General features: G+C 37.4%; 1 protein-coding gene and 1 long non-coding RNA gene across 17 annotated transcripts in view; one reads left to right on the forward strand and one right to left on the reverse strand.

Annotated features, from left to right (window-relative positions):
• The window catches only part of Celf2 (CUGBP Elav-like family member 2), a 539,378-nt gene that overhangs the window by 386,674 nt on the left and 129,670 nt on the right, over positions 1-23,034 (forward strand). The window lies entirely within an intron of this gene.
• LOC131911461 (uncharacterized) lies at positions 149-22,964 on the reverse strand. The gene is made up of 3 exons (XR_009379372.1): positions 22,853-22,964; positions 688-751; positions 149-243 (listed from the first exon to the last, which is right to left on the reverse strand). It is a non-coding gene; the product is annotated as an uncharacterized LOC131911461 (long non-coding RNA).

Genomic DNA, 23,034 nt, shown 5'->3' on the forward strand with positions numbered 1-23,034 from the left:
TAAAATCAAGAGAAAGGGTTGCTTGACTATGTTTAGTTTGATGTGACTGTCATTACATTTTCCATCCCTCCTCTCATAAAGGTATTATAATCATTGAAGACTTTTTTTTCCATACCATTGTTACATCAGATTGTTTTTAATGAAAATTCACCAGCTCAGTTTCACAGGCTTGAAAACACACCCACACATTCTCAGCCTTTCCTTCAGCTTCCAAGAGTATCTCTGTAGGAGATACTCTTTTCCCTGGGAAAAAAAAAAGGGGGACTTTTGTGGACTGCTGCCCCCGCCAAAAAAATTACTTACAGGCTGTAATTTCTTCTTGGTTGGAAAACCTTTACGAGCTCCTTCAAGGAGGAAGATGCCCCATATAAGGCTGCCAGGGGTGAGGTGAGAGAAGAACAGCTTTGATGGAAGGGATAGTTTCAGTCTTATAGCTCAGTGTGGGGGAAATCACAGATTTATGTGAAGAGAGCAACTCAGAAGTTTCAATAATTATGTTTAAATGGGTACAGAGGAAAATTTTACCACAAACTGAGTTAACTAAAAAGGTTCTCTATACCAGGAGGTAAATGAATTAATGGTAAGTTCTATATGCTACTGCTCTGACATTCTGTCTGGGCTAATGCCGTCTTCAGCCAAGGACTCTTAGTTGTTGCATGTGGAAGGAGGAAAGGACTGAAGTCAAACCTGTCTCCTGGTCCATTTTTTCGTATAATAGATGATACGTGTTCAGGGTTCACAGTAGTTTTCACTGCAAGAAAATAATAGTGCAGTGAAATAGAAGAATATAAACTTTTCAGACATCAATTTTCTGAAATGTTTTGTTAATAGGGTTCATTCCCAACAAATTATAAAATATGTTATGTGTTCTTCATTTATAAATATACAATGAATGAATTCTCAGAATTGGAGAAATGCTAACCATTTCATAAATGAGTTTCTAAGTCAGAACTAAGATTCTCATAGGTTAAATAGTGATCATAGCTAGGAATTTCATGGATCAGGACTTAAGTTTATTAACTCCTGATCTTAAAATACTCACTTTAGTACTATTTCTAATTTGCATTTTTCATAATATATAGGTTTGGGTTTTGTTGTTTAGGTTTGATTTTTGGGTTTTTGTTTGTTTGCTTGCTTTTGTTTAAGTGGTTAGAGATGAAAATTTTTAATTGGGTTTCATTTTCAAGTAAAAAAATGGGAAATTTGAAATGAAAATTTTAGCTTTTTCTCAGTAACCAAAAAATTGATTTATACTTGTACATTGTTCTAGCCCTATAAAAGAAATCAGTCATTTTTCTCCAAAATGTGTCTTAAAACACGTAAGACTCAAATATTACCAGTGGAAGGGAGGAAGAGTAAAGCAGACTACATACAGAGAAGATTGCCTGCCTTTAAATAAAACCTCACTAGCCTCACCATTGTTATTATTAGTGAAGATCATTGCATGTTAATGTATTTGGCATTTTATTATAACTGCAGGTATTAAATTGTAACAGGAATTCAGTTAGGAGTTTCTGTATGTGGAAGGTGATGATTTATATAGAAGTTTCTATATATGGTAGGTCACAGACATCAGTGGAGAAGCTCAACTCCATTTTTAAGTGCTGTCTATTTCAAGGGAAGTAGCTAACCTCTGTGCTTTATATAGCCATCTGGGTTATCAAGATATGCTAGCTCTTTGTCTGATAAGGTATAGTCAGGAAGGCAGGGACATGAACTTGGACTTGACTAGACCCAGCTCATAATTAAAAATTTAGTGAACCACTTTTAGGTATCCTATGATATTAATGCCATCTCATTATAATGGGGATAATGGGGGTATTCCTTGTAGAGTTAGGCTTTCATCGAAGTGCCCTTTTGGAAACTAGAGGTCCATGATACTTGTTGTCAGTGTTCAACTATGAACTTAAACTCATCTTTTATCTTGCTTCTAGGTGTAACAATATTTCCTTCTGTTAAAACAGACTAATGTCACAGTTGGCACTTTGACTGTCCTTTTCCTAGATATCCCAAAGTGCTTTCTAAGTGTGCTGATTGATTTTTGGCTCATTTTCCTGTGCAGTAGATAACAGAAACACAAGAGGCATCAGGAAGGAGATTTTGTGTACCATGGGTCATTCCAGAAGGCAATGTGGTATCTACTGACACCTACTTTTGTGCCTTTGCTAGGAGGTCATTATCTCCTTAAACCATGCTATGTTCCATTTCCTTTTATTCTTTAGTATTCACTAATCATCAGACTTAAACGGCATTCTTATCCATACCAAAAGTAATGCTTGTAGAAAGGAGTGTCACTCACAGAAACATGGACAGGAGAGAATTTTTGTTTAAAGTTTAGAATAGTATCTGATTGAAATAACAGAAATTAATTCACCATCATTTTGGTGCTATAAGCCAAGATCTGTTGGCAGGCCTGAATATCCAAGTTGCATGCTTTCTGGAGAAGGAGGATGGGGACGGTAGTTAGGCAGTGATCACCAGCCTAGTAATAGTTTATGTGAACTGGCATTGGTGTACTGTTCATCATTTACCTTTTGGTACCTTTGTCCACATTGCTTTGCATTATAGCTGTGCCAGAGAGTAGGTGGAAAAATAGCTCTATTATTAACCTAAATTGAAAACATAATGGCTTTTTGAATGTCTTCATTCACAGATGATGTCACACAAGTATCTTTATAAATGTTCTTTGTTCATGTCTCTGATGAATACCTAACAAGAAAAAAAATTAGTCCCTAGAGGATTATTTTATCATTTATATTTGCATATAGTTTGCATTCATAATTGGGCTACATTCATTTGTTGGCAACTATATATTATCATCTGTCTGTGAGTGTGTAATTTAGAGCATTTAGACCAGTCATCACACAGTAGCCCTGAGAAGCACAAGAGAATTGTCAACCCCTTTTCAGGAGGACAAAAATGAGGCATGGTGGGAAACCTGCTGAAAGCTGCTTAGCTTCCGCTGTCACCATGGGTTTTCTGCCTCGAAAGCTTGGATGCCCGTTTGATAAGACCTAACATCTGAAAGGAACCCATCTGTGAATAGGGCATTTTCACATCATTCTGGCCCAGAGAGAAGACAGAGTAGGGTTTAGTATCCTCATTTCTCAAAAAAAAAAAAAAAAAAAAAAAAAAAAAAAAAAAAAAAAAGAATCTGTAGTCCACATGCTTTGGTGATTTGACTCATCTGTGAAAGTAGGACTAAGGCCTCAATAGGTCTTGAGGCCTGTGCTCTTTCTGCTACACCTGGGAGACTGTGGAATCAGGACCCTTCCATTCTAATACACAATACCCTCCTGAATAAAAAGGCTACTAAGTAGCTTTCATTTTATCTCAGGTTTCAGTTCCCATAGAATAAACAGATTCTAAGGTAGCAGATGGTCCCTCTTATCAAATGTCACAGAGGAAAGAAAACAGTCATTTTCTCTGCTCTCAGAATACAGTGCAGTCACCAGGTTTTCTAATACCTCCAAATACCTCCAATGAAAGCAGCAGCCACCACATTCACTGGCCAGCTCCCAATGAACTACTTGTATTTTAAACAATACAGTGTGGAAGTAACACAGACAGTCCTTTGGGATGCCTTGCTGGATGGATGCAGTAGACTCTTACTTCTCTTTGACTGGCATAGTCAGTGGCGGGAGGAAGGGAAAGCACACTTCCATCTTTGTTCCCAAAGGGGTATCTGGTACTTAGGTGCATGTAGATAAAATCTGGTCCATTTCCTTCATGCCTGGCTTACTGTTACAATTTATTGGGTAGTTTTTAATTCGTTTATTTCTTCTTTGGTGTCTTTTTGATGCTGACAGTTTTACTAAGGAGGATATTTATTTGTTTTTTTATTATTCCTTTAAAATGTATTCTTATGGCAGCTTTAAGGCAGTTGCAAAATACTATCTTTTTCGATGCAGAAGTTGGATTAACACTTACAGTAACTATCACCTGGTAACCAGACCACATATAACTGTCAACATTCACCACTGTTTTATTACTTTAAATCAAAATCAGCTAATAGATGACTCTGTGGTTTTTAACAATGTGAGGTTAATCTGGAACCTTCTGGTGCACATGAAATAATTATTTTATCTCCTATTCTAAGACTGATGAAATGTTTAAAAGATGGCTGTGTAATCAATCCATTATCTTCTGTTGTTTCTGCTTTTTATATTCTATGTGGCATTTTAACAATCTCAGAACTAATTATTCTGCTGTAACTAACATGAGAGCCAAAGGTAGCAACTGATAAAAGTACATCTCTCAGTCCCTTACCCAAATTGATAGTTCTATTTTGTTATCTTCTTCCAGGAAAACACAGGGTTATGATCATCAGACCTCCCAGATGCCCATGAGCTTAAAGCAAGACCTAAGAGACAGAATACTTAATCTTATCACCAGTGTCTTTTTGTACCTTTGCTCTTTTGTTTTTAGATAAGCTTGATTAAGCTAGACTGTTATTCATTCATTTAGATATAGGTAGGCCCTCCTGGAATTAAGAATGCTGATGCTTACAGTTTTCATTTGTTGTGAAAGCAATCAAAAGATTCTAGATGCAAGATGTAGACTTCTAAACAAAATGTAGGCTAGTATTCATTTTTTAATATTCTACTTTCATAGACAGTTATGACTAAAAAAGAGACTTGTAAAGGAGAATTTAAATGGCTTGCTCAAGATCTAGCATTTTCTACAAAGCTTATCTTTAAAACATCAAAATTTTTTCATAAACTGTAGTCTCTAGAGATTATTATTCCTGTTTGCAGAAATGTTAGAAGTAGTCTGTGTACTATTTTAAAATACTTTTACTAATCTGAGAATTTTGTACAAGGTATTTGGTCATATTTATTCCCGTTCATCCCTCAAACTTCTCCCAGGTAATCTCTAGACTATCACTGATATTTCAAGGAAGACTTGAGACTCACAAAGCTTTTATACAAAGGTTAGCCAGTTAGAGTACATGGACTGTTTTTGAACAGTAAGTACCACATATGTTTTTCAGGCAACAAAGAAAGAAATACAATGAATTGCACTGTGTAGTAGTTCTGTTCTTATAGCCCCAATGAGTTTGCTTGTAAAGTAGCTAGGAATTTCTTATGGAACAGAAGTTTGTGGAAGCTAAGAATAGGATTATGAGAAGATGTATGGCTATTCTTTTATAGGTGAAAATTTATCAAGGAAGAAATTGTTTTATTAAAACTCAAAAATATGACTTCTAGCACCAAACCCTTTAATTGGAAACTAGTTGGATGTTATTAGTTAAGATAGAACAAGATGTTTCTGCTTATTTCTAGGATTCAGTTGCCAGTCATCTCTTAGCTCCTTCTCTTGGCTACTTGAATATATAGCTAATCACTTTCAAACAGGCTTAGCCCTGCAGCCACATACTTCTTGTGTCACAGTTTGAGTATGAGCCATGCTTGCTATTGCAGCCTGACCAAAAGTACCAAAAGAAGATATCAAGCTAAGTCACATATAGCATACACTGTCTGTATTTTCAATTTTATGTAGCTAACTTAGAAAGGAATTTAAATATTACCCCACATTCCCTGCCTTCCCAAGTATATCTTCTGGAAAAGATGGTTTATTGCAAGGAGTTTACTTCTAGTAAGTTCCATGCAGACCCTCCAGACTCCATTTGAAGGGGAAAACATTGAGAAATTTTAAAGCTATTAGCAGACAAAGTTAGACTTGATGGGTGGAGTTTAGATGTTTTTAATGCCAACAAAATCTTTTCACTGTTTCCCCAAAGCAGCATAACTGAAAGAAGTCTTAGCATCAGATAAGGAGTATGAAGAAGACTAATGAGATGAAAACCATTCTGAGTCTTTAGGCTCTAGAATTTAGAAGTGCCCTAATTGGATGGCCTGAATTTTCTATCTGGGGACTTTCCAGAGAAGCCAACACCCAGATATTCCGTGGCATTGGTGTCACAAAACTGGGCCATGAGAGTATGTTCTGGATAATACCTTCTATAGAAGTAAATCTTCTGGGTGCAGTTTTTAAGATTCTGGATTTGCAGTTGTAGTTGAGAATAAATGATGTTAAAACTCACCCAGACTTTCTAAATACCACCGCAGTGGTAAGAAAATAGGCTTGTGAGCATGGACTCTTTGGGGTCACGGGAGGAGTTATACAAATAGTTTTCAAGAAGCAAGTTGTCCCAGTAATTTCTATTCTTTTTATTTTAAGGATCACATTTATATGTGGATGTGTTTCTTATATTTTAGTTAATTTTCATTGCAAATATTTTTTCTTTGTTATGGAATATATGATTCATAAAAGGCTAAGAATATCTTCTCTAGCAATGATACATTGTACATGAAATCCTAACCAATAAGAATAAAGAAAAATGATTATTTTTTTTTAATATTTATTTGGTACAACTTCTCTTGATCTTGATAGTTCTAATACTCTGTCATATGTGAGCATGTAGTTACATTCATGATTACTTTACGTGGACTTCCAGAACTCCATCTTCTAGCTCATAATTTACCAGAAAAAAAAAAAATCACATGAGATATTGCTTCTTTCCTTTGCCCAATAATTCCAGGTTGCCTGAGATATTTCTAGTCCAGACTTCCTTATATCAACCCCTATACTTGGTGTTTATATTTCTCCTTTGGTAGTTTGCAGAGTACCATCCTGAACCAAAGACTGTAGGATGTAAGGATGAGGCTCTGTGTAGGAACTTCTCCATATTCAGTAAGGTTATGTAGATATTGTCTTCAGCAATGAAGCCTTGCTGTCAGTTTGTGGAGAGAAACTTGTAGTCTTGGCAAGAGACTGGGTGGTTTGGGGATGACCCTTTTGGCCAAGAACTCAGTTAGGTATAACCCAATCCCAGTACTGGAAGCTTCACTTGGTAACAAGAGATAGCCAGTTGGGAATCTGTCTTCCCCCATTACTTGGTGACTTCATTTAGATTGTCTTCATGTGTATATGTTTTAAGAAGTTTCCATTATATTAGGTTTTCATACTACCTCTGAAATGGCTCTTAATTTTAGCTGACTCTCCCTGGTATTTCCTTTCTTGTCCTTGCTTCTCTTCTCACCTCCCCCTCCCCACTTGATCCTCCTGTTCCAGCCCTCATCCATCCATAACTACCTACTCTGTATCACTTCCCTAAGGAGATCTATCTGTCCCCCTAGTCTCTTACTCTATACATCTATACTCTATACCTCTGTGGTTCTACAAACTGTAGCTTGGTTATCATTCACTTAACAGCTAATATCCACATATGAGCGAATCCATACCATATTTTTGTCTTTCTGGATCTGGAATACCTCACTCAGGGTGATTTTTTTTTCTAGTTGCATCCATTGACCTGCAAATTTTATTTTTTAACAGCTAAGTAATAAAACATTGTGAAATGTACCATATTATCTTTATCTGTTCTTCTGTTAAGGGGCATCTGAGTTGTTTCCAAATTCTGGCTATTATGACTAGAGCAACAATGAATATAGTTGAGCAAATGTCTCTATAGTAGGATGCAGGGTCTTTGGGGTATATGCCTAAGAGTGGTGTAGCTGGATGTTAGAGTAGATTGGTTGCCACCTTCCTCAGGAACTGCTACACTGATTTCCATAGCTATACAAGTTTACACTCCCAAAAGCAGTGGATGAGTGTTACCCTTGTTCTATATACTCACCAGCTTGAGATGCTGCTTGTTTTATTGATCTTAGCCATTCTGACAGTTATTAGACGAAATCTCAAAATTGTTTTGATTTTCATTTCCCTGATGGCTAAGGATGTTGAACATTTCTTTTAAGTGTTTCTCAGCCATTTTTTTTGATTGTACTCTTTTGAGAATTCTTATGTTTAGATCTGTACCCCATTTTAATAGGGTTATTTCTTTTCTTCATATCTAGTTTTTTTTAGTTTTTTTAATATATTTTAGATATTAGCCCTCTATTGGATGGATCGTTGGTAAAAAATACTTTGCTGTTCTGTATACTGCCATTTTGTCCAAATGACATTGTCCTTTGCCATGCAGAAGCTTCTCAGTTTCAAGAAGTCCTATTTATCAATTGTTGATCTTAGTGCCTAACCTAAGTGTTCTGCCCAGAAAGTCTTTTCCTGTGCCAAAGAGTTCAAGGCCATTCCCTACTTTCTCTTCTATCAGGTTCAGTGTATCTGGTTTCATATTGAGGTCTTTGGTCAATTGGGAATTGCATTTTGTACAAGGTGATGAGTATAGATTTATTTGAAATTTGTCTACATGCAGCCATCCAGTTTAACCAGCACCTATGTATTTCTGGCTTTTTTATTTTTTTTTTAAAAAAAAAGGTGTTTATAGGTGTATGGATTTTCTGTCTGGGTCTTCAAATTGATGGCATTGATCAACATGTCTGTTTTTGTGCCAATACCAAGATGTCTTTATTACTATAGTTCTGTAATACAATTTGGAATTAAGGATGATGATACCTCTGTAGCACGAATCCTAATTGGTCTTATAATAAAAACCCAGAGCCATATATTGGGGTAAATGCTGAAAGATCAGAGGAAACAAGCCACAGCCACTTCTCACCTCACCAACTCCTCAGCCAAAAGGGGAAGATCCTGTCTCCACAAATCCTCAGACTGAATGCCCCTGAGTCCTGTCTTCACCCACCTTATATTCCTTTTCTGCCCAGCCATATCACTTCCTGCCTCAATCTTCCTAGTGCTGGCATTAAAGTCATGTGACTCTCAAATACTGGGAGCAAAGGTGTTTCTCTTTTAGACTGGATTAATCTCATGTAGTCCAGAGTGATCTTGAACTCACAGAGATCTGTCTACCTCGGCTTCCTGAGTATTAGGATTACAGGTGTGTGCCACCACTGCCTGGCCTCTATGTCTAACTGTGGCTGATGCTGCCCTCTGATCTTCAGACAAGCTTTATTTATTAGAGCATATACAAAATATCACCACATATCTCCCTTGTTTTTGTTTGTTTGTTTGTTTTTATTGTTCAGGATTGTTTTAGCTATCCTGAGTTTTTTGTGTTTCCATATGAAAATGAAAAATTTCCTTTCAAGATTTGTAAAGAGTTGTTGGAATTTTGGTGGGGATTGCATTGAATCTGTAGATTGCTTTTGATAGGATGACCATTTTTGCTATATTAATCCTACTGATCCATGAGAATGGGAGAGCTTTCCATCTTCTGATATCTTCTTCAGTCTTTTTCTTCAATGTCTTAAAAATTTTATCGTACAAGTTTTTAATTTGTTTGGTTAGAGAAATCCCCAAGATATTTTATATTATTTGAGGCTATTGTAAAGGGTGTTGTTTCCCTTATTTCTTTCGCAGTCTATATGTCATTTGTATATAGGAGGACTACTGATTGTTGTGAGTTAATTTTATATACAGCTACTTTGCTGAAAGTGTTTATCAGCTGTAAGAATTGCCTGGTGGAATTTTTAGGGTCACTTATGTATACTATTATATTGCCTGCAAATAAAAATACTTTGACTTCTTCCTTTCCAATTTGAATCCCCTTTATCTGATGTCCTTAAGTTGTCTTATTGCTCTAACTAAGACTTCAAGAACTATATTGAATAAATATGGAATAAACAAGCCTTGTCTTGTTCTTGATTGTAGTGGAACTGCTTTGAGATAATCTTTATTTAAATTGATATTGGCTGTGGGCTTGCTATAAACTGCCTTTATTATGTTGAGGTATGTTCCCTGTATCCCCAGTCTCTCCAATACTTTTATCATGAAGGGGTATTGGCTTTTATCATAGCCAACTTTTTCTGCAGCTAATAAGATGATCATGTTTTTTTTTTCTTTCAGTTTGTTTATGTAATAGATTACATTTCTAGACTTACATATTTTAAACCATCCCTATCTTTAGGATGAAGCCTATTTGATGATAGTGGATGGTTTTTTGATGTGTTCTTGAATTCAGTTTGCAAGTATTGAAAATTTTTGCATCCATGTTCATGCGGGAAATTGATCTGTAATTCTCTTTCTCTGTTGTATCTTTATGTGGTTTAGGTAGCAGGGTAACTGGCCTCCTAAAATGAATTGAGCAGTGTCCCTTCTGTTTCTACTTTGTGGAATAGTTTGAGGAGTACTGCCATTAACTCTTCTTTGAATGTCTGGTAGAACTGAGCTAAAACCACTGGGCCATGAGGTTATTTTGTTTGTTTGTTTGTTTGTTTATTTCTTTCTTTGTTTGTTTTGTTGGGAGATTTTTTAATTACTGCTTCTATTTCATTAGGGGTTATGGGTCCCTTTAAATGGCTTATCTGATCTCGATTTAATTTTTGTAAATTGATACATATGTATCAAGAAAATTGTCCATTTCTTTTAGATTTTCCAATTTGGTGGAACTACAGGCTTTTAAACTATGTCCTGGATTTTCTCAGTGTCTGTTGTGTCCCCCTTTCCATTTCTAATTTTGCTAATTTGGATTTTCTCTCTGTGTCTTTTAGTCAATTTGAATAAAAATTTGTCAATCTTACTGATTTTCTCAAAGAACCAACTCTGTGTTTCATTGATTCTTTGTAATTTTTGTTTGTTTATATTTCATTGACTTCAGCTTTGAGTTTGATTTTTTGATGCCATTCATTCCCTTTGGGTGTGATTTCTTCTTTTTGTTCTAGAGCTTTCAGGTGTGCTGTTAAGTTACTGGTATAAGTAACTTATATGTAGGCACTTAGTATTGTGAACACTTAGCGTGGCCTTCATTATGTCCCATACGTTTGAATGTGTTGTGTATTCATTTTCATTCAGTTCTAGAAAGTCTTTCATTTCCTTCTTAATTTCTGTCTTGACCCATTTTTCATTCAGTAGTGAGTTATTCAGTTTCCCTGAATTTGTAAACTTTCTGTTGTTTCTGCTCTGGTTGATAACCAGCTTTAATTCATTGTGGTTGGATGGGTTGCAGGGAGTTATTTCAGTTTTCTTGTCCCTGTTGAAACTTGTTTTGTGTCCGAGTATCTGGTCAGTTTTGGAGAAAGTTCCAGAGGTGATGAGAAGAAAGTATATTGTTTTGTATTTGGGTGAAATGCACTATAAATATGTTAGGTCCATTGGTTTTATAACCTCAGTTAGCTCCAGCATTCCTGTTTAGTTTTTGTCTGGATAATCTGTCTGTTGGCTAGAGTGGGGTATTGACGTCTCCCACTGTCAGTGTGTAAGGGTCTATATGTGATTTAAACTGTAGTAGTGTTTTTTTGTTTGTTGTTATTGTTTTACAAACTTGTGTGCACTTGTGTTTGGTGCATGGATATTAAGAATTGCAGTATCCTATTGATGGATTTTCCCTTTGAATAGTATGTAGTATCCCTCCCTCTTTCTCTTTTGATTAGTTTTGGTTTGAAATCTATTTTGACAGATGTTAAAATGGCTACACCAGCTTGCTTCTTAGGTCCATTTGCTTGCAATATCTTTTTCCAGCATTTTACCCTGAGGTGATGTGTATCCTTGATGTTAAGGTGTGTTTCTTGGATAAAGCAGAAAAATGAGTCCTGTTTTTGCATCCATTCTGTGTCTTTGTATATGGGGAAGTGAGACCATTGGTTTGATGTTCAGAGAGAGATCAACGAGCAGTGTTTGTTGATTGCTCTTATTTTGTTGGTGTGTGTGTGTGTGTGTGTGTGTGTGTGTGTGTGTGTGTGTTCTTGATTTTCTGATCTGTAATTATTCATTCACTGTAGTTTTTTTTGGGTGTACCTAACCTCTTGAGGTTGGATTCTTCCTTCTAGCACCTACTGTAGGGCTAGGTAGACATTGATTAAATTTGATTTTATCATGGAATGTCTTGTTTTCTCCATCTATTGTGATTGAAAATATTGCTGGGTATAGTAGTCTGGCATCTGTGGTCTCTTAGAGTCCGTAGCTATCTTTCTGGGCCCTTCCAGCTTTCAGAGAGTCTCTATTGAGAAGTCAGGTGTTATCCTAGTAGGTCTCCCCATTTTACTTGGTCTTTTCCCTTGCAGCTTTTAAAATTCTGTCTTTGCTCTGTATGTTTAGTGTTTGGATTATTATATGCTAAGGGGATTATCTTTTCTGGGCCAGTCTATTTGATGTTCTGTATGTTCCTTGTACATTGATAGGTATCTCCTCCTTTAGGTTATATAATTTTCTTATGTGATTTTGTTGAAAATATTCTGTCTTTCTTTACCTTCCTCTATTATTATTATTCTTAGATTTGGTCTCTTCATAGTGTCCCAGATTTCCTGGATATTTTGTGCCAGGAATATTTTAGATTTAACATTTCCTTTCACCTTGGTATTTATTTCTTCTTTTGTATCTTTATGCCTGAAATTCTCTCATCCATCTCTTATATTCTGTTGGTGAGGCTAGCCTCTGAGGTTCCTCTTCAAGTTCCTATATTTTTCATTGCCAGATTTTCCTCAGTTTGAGTTTTTGTTACTGATTCTGTTTCTATATTCAAGACTTAAATTACTTTGTTCATTTATTTCCACTCTTTGTTTTCACAGTTGTTGTTGTTAAGGAATTTATTCATTTCTTCTTTAAGGACCTCCCTTTATCATATTCATTAAGACTATTATAAGGTCTTCTTTTCTTTTTTTTTTTCTTTTTTTTTTTTTTTGCTTCAACTATGTTGGAATACTCAGGGCCTGCTGTGGTAGGATTGCTAACTTCTAGTGGAGACTTATGTCGTGCCTGTTATTGATTATATTTTTACACTGGAGCCTAGGCATCTGGGTTTGGGAAGATTGTAAGTCTAGATGATGATATCTGGCCTTGTCTTTGTTGGGTGGGTGTTTGTTCATTGTTTTTGCCAATTCTCAGGAGGGTGTGGTGGCTCTGTGTTGCCTGGTAGGAAATTCTTTTGGAATCCTGATAGGGTTACATGGGTTATTTCTTTTATTGTTTCTCAGACTTCCTAGAGTGGGAGAATTCCAGGGTCCTGAGGTAGCAAATGATGCTGTACTTACATCCTCCTAGACGTATGTGTTCTTGTGCAAGGAACTAGCAAATATGGCTTTTAGTAATCTACTGTACTATACATGTACTCTACTATAACCTTGCCACTTTGGGGGTACGGAAGGGATGGGTGTTGGTGGACAGCCAGTATTCTCTGCCTCAGGGGTTTTTTTTGTTTTTTTTTAATTTTATTTTATCTCAGAGACTTTCTAGAGAGTCAGAATCCCAGGGATCAGTATCACACAGATTGTCCATCCTTGCCCCTGAAAACTCTAAATAACAAGTCTCACATGGTTCCAACAATCTATGGTTCTCCAACAACCCCAAGTGATTTTTATCTTGAAGAATGTTTGGGAAACAATATTTTAAGAAGTAACTAGATTTTTGGAAAGGTATTATATACATCTGTTGCCTAAGATGTATTTAAGAGTTGCTTAAGAGTCCTGTGTTTAAGGTATTATGGTAGACTAACTCATGGCACCTATGTATCAGCAGTCTTGGAATTCAGCTACATGATTTATTGTACAGGCATAACACTGATACATCTGTTCAAACCTGCGTTTTGGTTAGATAAGTTGATTATTTCATTTATTTGACTAAGTTTGCCAATCATTTTGAAATAAGATGATTCTATGGCTTATATCAAGTACTTAGGATATACCTCACCTTATGACAGTTCTTTAGCACAGCTCAGTGGATAAAACTGTCTAGTGATGAAGTCTTAGGGCATTTTTCTCCACTTCTGTCATAGTGTTGAAGCTCTCAGGACCCTATCATGGAAGGTAAAAACATAGATACACTGGATGAACAGTGATTAGATTTTCTTAAATCACTGAGTAAAAATTATTTATCATACCTTAAACAGATGGAAAGAAAAGCCTGTCTATCCAGCCTTCCAAATATGTCAGAAGAGTGACACAAGATGTTTGTTCTATAAGTTTTCACAATAAATTCGAATCCTTGGCCCAATGTACTATGCTGCTCACTAGTCTACGTGAGCAAAGGCTCTTTGACAAACAGGAATTTATTCAGGGAATTCCAGCCAGCTTCAATAATAACCTTAGACAGTTATATTGATGAAGTAAGTGTTCCTTTCACTAACATCCAAAGTATTTCAGGACTTCATGAAAAGATGTTTGGAATAATTACTTGAGCTATTGATGGTCTTGTTAGAGAATATAGCTAGAACTATGAGACCCATAGTGGTGGAGAAATCTCTTTTAATCACAAATAAGTGTTATTATAATTTGTCTTCTGCACAATTAGAAATCAATAGAGTAGCAGTGGCTTTTCTATGCAAATAAATCTTTGCCACCTACAGCTTTTCTACTCTTGGCAGTTTTTTTGTTTTGTTTTGTTTAGTAACAAGCTTTTTTCACACCCCCATAATAACGTATGTTTGAGGTAAAATCTAAAGAAGCAGTGACCCTGAAATCCAAAAAGGCTAAAGTACTTGGAAACCAATCTTTATGCAGTCATATGAAGAAAAACTAGAAGCCTATGGGATATTTCTGTTCCCTTTTTTCTAAGAATTTAATGGAAGAAAACGTGTCATTGACAGTGATTGCAAAAAAAAAAAAGAATTTTTTTAGATCAGATACTACTTGAATATACAAGCAGTGTGTGGAAAGTTGATAGAGGGTAACCTCTTCCTCTTATGGACTCAGTGCCTCTGGCACTCAGTTCATGGCATGAAAAGTTTCTGGAAACCCTAAAGTCAAGGACATTTTTACTTTTCTGAGGTATTCTAGGGATAGATTCTATTTCATAGGCCACAAATCTCTTTTGCCTGCTAATGAATGAGAAGTTAGCTGCAGCTAAATTAGGGAACTTCAAGTACAGGCCCATATATTTTTCTTCTATCCAAAATCAGTTGCACCTTATCCTATTTTCTGAAAAATCAAAGGCCATACTCATCTGTCTACTTAGAGATTTAGAACAATGAAGAAGTAGCAATCTCTGGAAAGTATAAATCTGCCTGCCTGCCTAGGCTATGTCAGTAACTAGTGTGGATGCTCTCAAGATAACTCCTCTTTGTGTTTCCATTTCTTTTATTGGAAATAAAGATTAAACTAGATGGCTATTTCTAAGATCTACTTCTTTCTTTAATCCAACATTAGAAGTTGATCACAAGGAAATCAGAAGTAGTACTTGACTAAAATTTGTCACTTTGTCCTAACCATGAAATTTTGGGGGTCATTTTTGCTCTTTCACAGCTTTCTCATGGCTGACTCAGCAACCACATTCTCACTATATAGACATTTATCAAAGCCTGTCATCACAGGTTGTTTATGAAGAAGTTTAGGTCATTGGGAACGTACATCACGGTGCTGTTTCTTATGAGAAAATTTTGTTTTACTGTCAATCTAAATTGTAGAATAAAAGTACAAATCTCAAAAAAAATGAGAGGAATGATTGGGACAGAAGATAGGATCACTATTAACATTATCCCTTCCACTTTGAGAAATGCCCTCACTGGGGTGGTCTTAATGGTGCTCATAAAACAAGGTATCAGCAAGAAGAAAAGAACCTACCTATTTCCTATGTACTATGTCCTGATTCTGAATTTAGCACTCTGTGAACATTTGGTGATTAAATGGATCAAACCAAATGTGTTTTGTATAACAGCTAAACCACCGCTGTCTTGGATCAGAAATTAGAAAATTATACCTAGTTGATTCTCAGAAAATTGAATGTTACATTGACAGTACTTACCACTTGTGGCCCAGATTAGAAAGGCATACTTACAGAACATAAAGCACAGAAGAAAACTATAATGCTGTAGGTTGAGCAGATGGGGAAAGGCCCTTAGGTGAGCTAGACACTTATTTCAAAAACTCGTGTCTTGGGGTTGGAGAGATGACTCACTAGTTAAAAATGTTGAATGTTCTTACAAAGGAACTGGGTTCTATTCCAGCACCCACATGGTAGATCAACAACTATTTGTAATGCTGGTCCAAAGAAAAACAACACCTTGTTCTGGCCTCTGCTGGCACAAAGGCACGTACATGTTCATGGACATACATGTAGGCAAAAACCTATATGTAGCTAAAAGTTTTTCTGTGTACCACCTGGCCTGAAGTCAGAACAAATCTTTCTCACCCAACAGTCCTGCAGCCACTTGGACCCAAGTAAACACAACAGAGGCTTATATTAATTAAAACTGCTTGGCCATTAGCTCAGGCCTACCACTGACTAACACTTAAATTCAGCCATTTCTGTTAATGTATGTGTCGCCACATGTTCTGTGGCTCTACCTGTGTGCCATTACATGCTCCTCCCTGGACAACAGGCTGGTGTCTCCTCCTCAGCCTTCCTCTTCCCAGAATTCTCCTTGTCTGCTTATCCCACCTATACCTCCTGCCTGTCTACTGGCCAATCAGCATTTTATTTATCAACCAATCAGGGCAACATATTCACAGCATACAGAGCGACATTCCCATCACTGATACACATTTTTAAAAATATTAATCAATTGAAAACTGTAAAACATAGCATTCTGAAACACCATGTCTGACAGCATACTATGTCCCAAGTAGGGGCAAGGAGCCATGGATGCCCACAGAGCTGCAGTGATCATTAAAGTAGCATAGGAAAAAAGTCACCACAGAGTTGCAGCCAGAAGTAGAAGTAAGGGATCTTTAAATGTATTTCATATTTGATGGGAAACTCTGAGAATGAAGTCTGGAATCTTGGAACTCCTTTTTGTGGAGGTACATAACATTTCTAGCAGTATGTGCCCCAACTTCTGCCTGACACTTTCCTCTTCCCTTTCTGCCCTTGGCACCCAGGACACTGCATCTCCATGCAAAGCCCAGGATGGCTTGTTTTTTTCTTTCTCTGCTCTTGAATTACAATAAAGTAACAAAACTGGCTTTAAAGTCTTTTTATAGTAATGACACTTGTGTGTACTCATTGGATAGCATAGGTTTTATTTCAAATAAACATTTAGGGAATTTTTGCCTTGTGGAAGCATACTATATAATATACAACTGGGAAAATTTTTGTTGTGCCCTAAATAAGAAAGTCAATCAAAATGATTCCATTAAAATTGATTTTCTGTTTAAAGGCCATATAAATGGATGTTCAGAGTATTCAGAGGCCATGCAAATGGTTGAACTTAGATGGTTCTGAGTAATTACTTCAGAAAGCCAGTCAAGACAATCAATTCTAAACCCTATTAAAGAGTTCATGGTCATCACTTAGAAAAAGAGGTCCCTTTTCCCTACCTCCTGTACAGAGACCCATTGAGGCAGCTTAGCATGTGGTGAGCTTGTCAATACTGCCTTTCCTTAGCTCAGTGTCATTTGTTAAAAGATTGGAGTCATAATGTAGCCCACCCCCACCTGACTCAAAAGGAATTCTGCTTGAACTGTGTTTACAATCAAGGCTTCCTAGAGAAGCATGATAAACTAAAGATTGTTGCTCGAATTGCTAAATGGTCTTATAATAAAAAACCTGGTGCCAGATATTGGAGTAAATGCTGAAAGATTAGAGAGACAAAGGAACAAGCCACATCTACCTCTTACCTCTAGGACTTCTCAGCCTGAAAAACCTTTAGTTCCTGTCTCCTCACGCCTTATTAAATACCTTTCTCCACCCATCCATATCACTTCATTCTTAGTTCTGGGATTAAAGATGTGTGTCACCACTGCCTGGCTGTTTCTCTCCTAGAATGAATCAACCTCATATAATCAAGATTGGCTTTGAACTCACCGAGATCCAGATGGATCTCTGCCTCCCAAGTGCTAGGATTAAAGGTGTGTGTCACCACTGCCTGGCATCTATGTTTAATCTAGAGACTTGTTCTGTTCTCAGATCTTCAGGCAAATTTTGTTAGGGTGCACAGTATATCGCCACAAAAGATAGCTGATAATCCTTAACATATATGAAGAACATTTTGTGTGTTTTATGTGTGTTTAATACTATTTTTAACCCTGCATTACATATAAGAATAAGAGACTTAAACAGGTGAAGTAATTTGTCAAGCATGACATCAAACTGAGACACTGATAAGGGACAAGTAACTGATACAGTCTAGGGGCCTTGGTTGGGTTTATTTTCTCAACCAGTTAAAGAATTAAAAGGGAAGATAAATCTCAAGTGGGACAGGTAGCAATGGAAAAATTTGGAACACCACAGTCAGGAGCAGGCAGAATCAGCAGTTGGAGAAAGGCATTTATCTGGGGTCAGGGAACACATGCATGCAGCAGACATACAGAGAAAAAAAATCTTCTACAAGGCAGAAGAAAGACTCAAGAAGATGAAAACCCATAAGTCTCTAATAAAGGGTTTTTCTCCATTAATTAGAGTTGGTCTATTTGAAGAAGGATAGGATGTTTGATTGGCCCACAACTGTTTCATATCTTGGTCTGGCTTTGAACTTGTTAAGCCAGTCCATTAGCAGAGTGCCTGCTGGTGGAAGACAAAAGCCTACAAGGCCTTTGTTTTTAACTGCCTGGCTTTTGTCTCAAGTCTGGACAGTGAGGAAGAAGTCAGCCATCTTGGAAGTTCACACATAAAAGAGTGAAATAGTTAGTAGTCCTATAATTCCTACTAAGAGTGCAGTTCAAAAAACAGCCAGGGCAATTTTACCCTTATTAGAAGACAAAGAAAATCATCCAAAGAATCCTCAGGAGGCGTTGTCACAGGTATCAACAAGATTGATGATTTCTTTGCCACCACCATCTACCATAAGATGTACTCCATGGATCTGGAGAGATGGCTCAGAGGTTAGGACACTTGCTGCTCTTGCAGAGGACCTGGAATTGACTCCCAGCACCTGCATGACAACTCACAACTGTCTATAACTACAATTTGAGGAGAACCTGGTGTGCCCTCTTGTAGTCTCTGAAAGATCAGGCATACATACACATGATGCACATACATGCAGGCAAGACACTCATACACATAAAAAATTAAATTAAAATAATTATTTTTTTTTTTTTAAAAAGATGTACTCTATAGAGGAGGCTGTTAATCTATCTCAGGAGTTCAAGGAGCCATTTTAAGTTTAGCCAATTTAAGTTTAGAAGTCAGTCATGATGGGTGATGTCGTTCTGTATGCTGTGAATATGTGTTGTTGTGATTGGTTGATAAATAAAGCTGTTTGGCCAATGGTGAGGCAGAATAAGGTTAGGCGGGACATTCCAACTAGAGAGAGAGGAAGGAGAAACACAGAGCAGAGGAGATGCTGTTAGCTGCCACCTTGAGAAACAAGATGTAAAGGTACCAGTAAGCCACAAGCCATGTGGCAAAGTACAGATTTATAGAAATGTGTTAATTTAAGATGTAAGAACAAGCTAGTGAGAAGCCTGAGCCATTAGGCCTTATCATTTGTAAATAATATAAGCCTCTGTGTGTTTACTTGGGTCTGAGCAGTTGCAGGACCAGACAGGACACAGGAATTTTGTAAGTGGCTGTGGGACCTTGGTGCCAAATGAGCACAGGAAAACTTCTGACTACACAGTCATTAAGTTTCGTGTACTACAAACTTGTGGGGAATATCAAGAGATGAGTTAATGAGGAGAATTCTTCCACGTTATGATTAACATAAGTCCTGTTGTGCAACTGACTGGACTGTGTACCAGAACTTTCTTACTAGAGTCTTGTTGAAGGATAAAATCAGAAAAATTATCTTTTGTTTATCTAGATTGACTTAGAATGTGTTTGACAAGTCAAAATGTAACAATGCAATAAGCTGTTTGCTACATAGGTCTTCTGCATAAGGAGCAAACCCCTGGAAACATTGTGAGAGAAGTCAGTTAAAGTAATTACCCTGTTGGGGGTGCCTTTCCAGAAATAGATGTCTTTGATGATATACCATATGTATTGTCCAGTAGAGGTAGGCAGTATGAGCAAAACCTGAGTAAAATCAAGATTCTATTTGTTGATTCACAACCAGACATCTGTATCTAACTCACAATCTAAAGAGGAGCATCTTTTTTATTGGGTTGTCCAGCAGTGTCCCAGGGACACCATTTGGGTATCTTGAATAATTTACCAAACCTATGAGTTTGACAACAGGATATCTGGAAGGCTCCTTTAATCAGGGAACATGGCTGGTTAGGACTCAGGATGTCACATAACTACATGGGATTTGCTGGAAAAAATCACGAATGAAATAGAGAAATAACCAGTGTTACTTAGAAAACTGTCACATCTGCCATGAGAATTCAGGAGGTATGTCTATGTGGCTCCAAAATTAATTTTATTACCCAATTTCCACTATTTCAAGTGGGCTTGCTTTTTTTTTTTTGGAGTGAGGTGGGGAACAATTATAATAGTATTTATTAATATTAGCTCTAAGGAGTTCATATGTGGCAATAAAAAGCCTGACGTAAGTTCAGTATTTACTTCAGCTTAACATTATGTTTTCCATAGCCAGAGGATTTCCCTCCTCATTTGACTTGTAAAGGCCAGAGTATGGAAGTAAGGATAACATCTTCCTTCCAGTTCCTTAAAAACAAAAACAAACTTGCTCTGTTTGTGTTGCAAATGTTCCCTTGCAGAGTTCAGACTAGCAGTGTACAAGGGATCATCCATTAAAAAATATAGTAAAAGAACACTGGTGTCCCTAATATGGATTGAGGCATGAGGCTAGGTTGCAGTTTAGCCAGACTAACATTAGAGGGCCTATGTTCTTATGAATATAAGTTGACATTCTACCTGAACATAGCCATGAGATTGAGACTGAAGAAATTGTCCTGACCTAGAAGCATCTAAGAATCCAATATGCTAAAATTGAAGTTTTTAGAAAAATGGATAGCAATTTAACCTACCTATTCTCTCTGCCACCATATTCCCAATCAAAATGCCATTCTGTCCTCAAGAGAATCTGTATTATGGAATAACCTTATATTAGAAACTTTGTTTTAATGAGATCTCTCAGTACTTTAGAAACTAAATCCTCTTTAATTGGATTTAAGACAGAACTGCCATATAGCATTTAGTGCTGTAGTGTCTTCCTTAATGTGTGTTAAGATACATTGACTCACTTCCTCTTTACAGAAGGCCCATTATTACCAGCACTACTGGCTTCTAGTCTACCTTACCAAGATGACATGGGAAAGTGACTAGCCAGTAAGTTGGGACAGTCACAGTGACCTTGGGGAAGCCATTCAGTGTGGTTTTCCTTACTGGCTTGTTATTTTTCACCCTAGTTAAGTGGTTTTTATGGTTGGTTGGTTGGTTGGTTGGTTGGGTTCCTTTTTTGTTTTTTCCCTTATGGGAAAAAATTTTGGCCATCCTTACTTCTCTAGACTTAGAGGATTTGATTGCATCTTCTATATTTCAAATACTGTTTGCTTATTATCTTTTATTCCAAAGGTCAAACAGCATTTCCTATAGCAAAAGGGCCTGCTTTCTTCCTTGATCCTCCCCTGTGGGACCTGAGCAAGCATGCACCTCAGCAGTAAGCTTCCTTCCTAATACTGGGAACTGGGGAGAAAGAGTCAAAGAAACAGCTAAACTGGGAATAGAGAGTCCCAGGAGGAGGAGGATGACATCAAAAATCTTCAGATACTTTTACAAGTGTCAGACATTTTAAAGGATTTAGCCTAAGTGGATTATTCCAGAGTCCAGAAGAGGAGAGAGCAGGACCTTACAGTTTTCATCCTTGACCTCTCAGTTGAGAGGCATACTTGGGATTTACACAATGATGGCTTACATCCAGTTACAGTACACAACTCAGGCCTCAGTTTCTTTGCCAGAGGGCTAAAAAACTATAGATTTAATGGAGGTTTAAAAAAAAAAATTAAAAATCTGTGCTTTTTTTCCTGGCATGAGATTCAGAAAACAAACCTTTCTCCAGAAAGCTATGCAACTTATAGAGAATGGCTCCTCCTCCAAGAGAAGCTCCTAGGTCAAGAAGAAGCTGACTGTAGCTAGAGTTTTCCTGCCTAGCCCACAGTCAGGACAAATCTCTCTCACCCGCCAGTCCCACAGCCACTCAGACCCAACCAAATAAACACAAGAGACTTATATTGCTTACAAACTGTATGGCCGTGGCAGGCTTTTTGCTAACTGTTCTTATATCTTAAATTAATCCATTTCTATAAATCTATACCTTGCCACGTGGCTTGTGGCTTACCGGTACTTTACATCTTCCTTGTCATGACGGCGGCTGGCAGTGTCTCTCCCACCCAGCTTCCTGTTCTCTCAATTCTCCTCTCTGTTAGTCCCGCCTATACTTCCTGCCTGGCCACTGGCCAATCAGTGATTTATTTACTGACCAATCAGCAACACATTTGACATACAGACCATCCCACAGCAGCTGACTTCAGCCTAAATCTCCTGAACAGTTAATAGAAGTGTGTTCATTCTTCTCAGGTGGAATCTGAGGGGAGCTGTAGGTTGCCAGTTAGCTGGATAAGGTCAGTACTCCTGTCCCAGTTTAGCTGAGAAGTTCTAATTTGCTATGTAGGGGTGGTCCTGTCTGGAGTGAGTTGGGGTTGTTGGAAAGCACTGGGCGCCTACCCCAGGCAGCCAGAGGAACAAGTGTGGTAATGGGGACTATGGGGTTCTGACCCTCGATAGTCCTCTCCCAGGGTCCCAGGGTCCAAGAAGAATCTACAACCAGCTGTTAATCTAATCTTTGATGATATGAAGTGAATCTATGTACATGAAACTCTTTAGTCCATGCACTTCATTCTTCTGAATCATTTTTTTCTCTACACCGCTTCTATTCTGCTCTGATGCCTAGCTCCTTTATTGCCTAATTTCTCTCTACATTCATCTGCCCTCTAAGTTCTATCTTAATTCTCTCATCTTAGTTCTGCCTCATCTAAGTTTTCATTCATCTAGTTCTTTCCCATCTGAGCTCCTCTCCCATCTCCTTCTTTCTCATCTTGTTCTTCCTCATCTTGTTCTTTCCCATCTGGCTCTTCCTCATCTTCCATCTCATTCCTCTAGTATTCTCTTCTATCCATTCAATCTAGTTCTTTGGCATCTCAATTCATTCCGCTCCAGTTCTTACCCATTTAGTTCTTGCATTCTCTTTTCTCTTCTCCATCTCTTCATCTGAAAATAAAACTGCCTTTTATCCCTTTGGCCCTTATCTCTCCAAGCTATCTCTGCTCCTACTGTTTCTGGCAAGTGTGCTCAGTCGCTAGGCAACTTGGTTAGGCAACTTCCGTCACAGCTAGATGTACCTGTAAG

Source organism: Peromyscus eremicus, chromosome 5 (assembly GCF_949786415.1).
Source record: "Peromyscus eremicus chromosome 5, PerEre_H2_v1, whole genome shotgun sequence".
Taxonomy (NCBI): Eukaryota; Metazoa; Chordata; class Mammalia; order Rodentia; family Cricetidae; genus Peromyscus; species Peromyscus eremicus.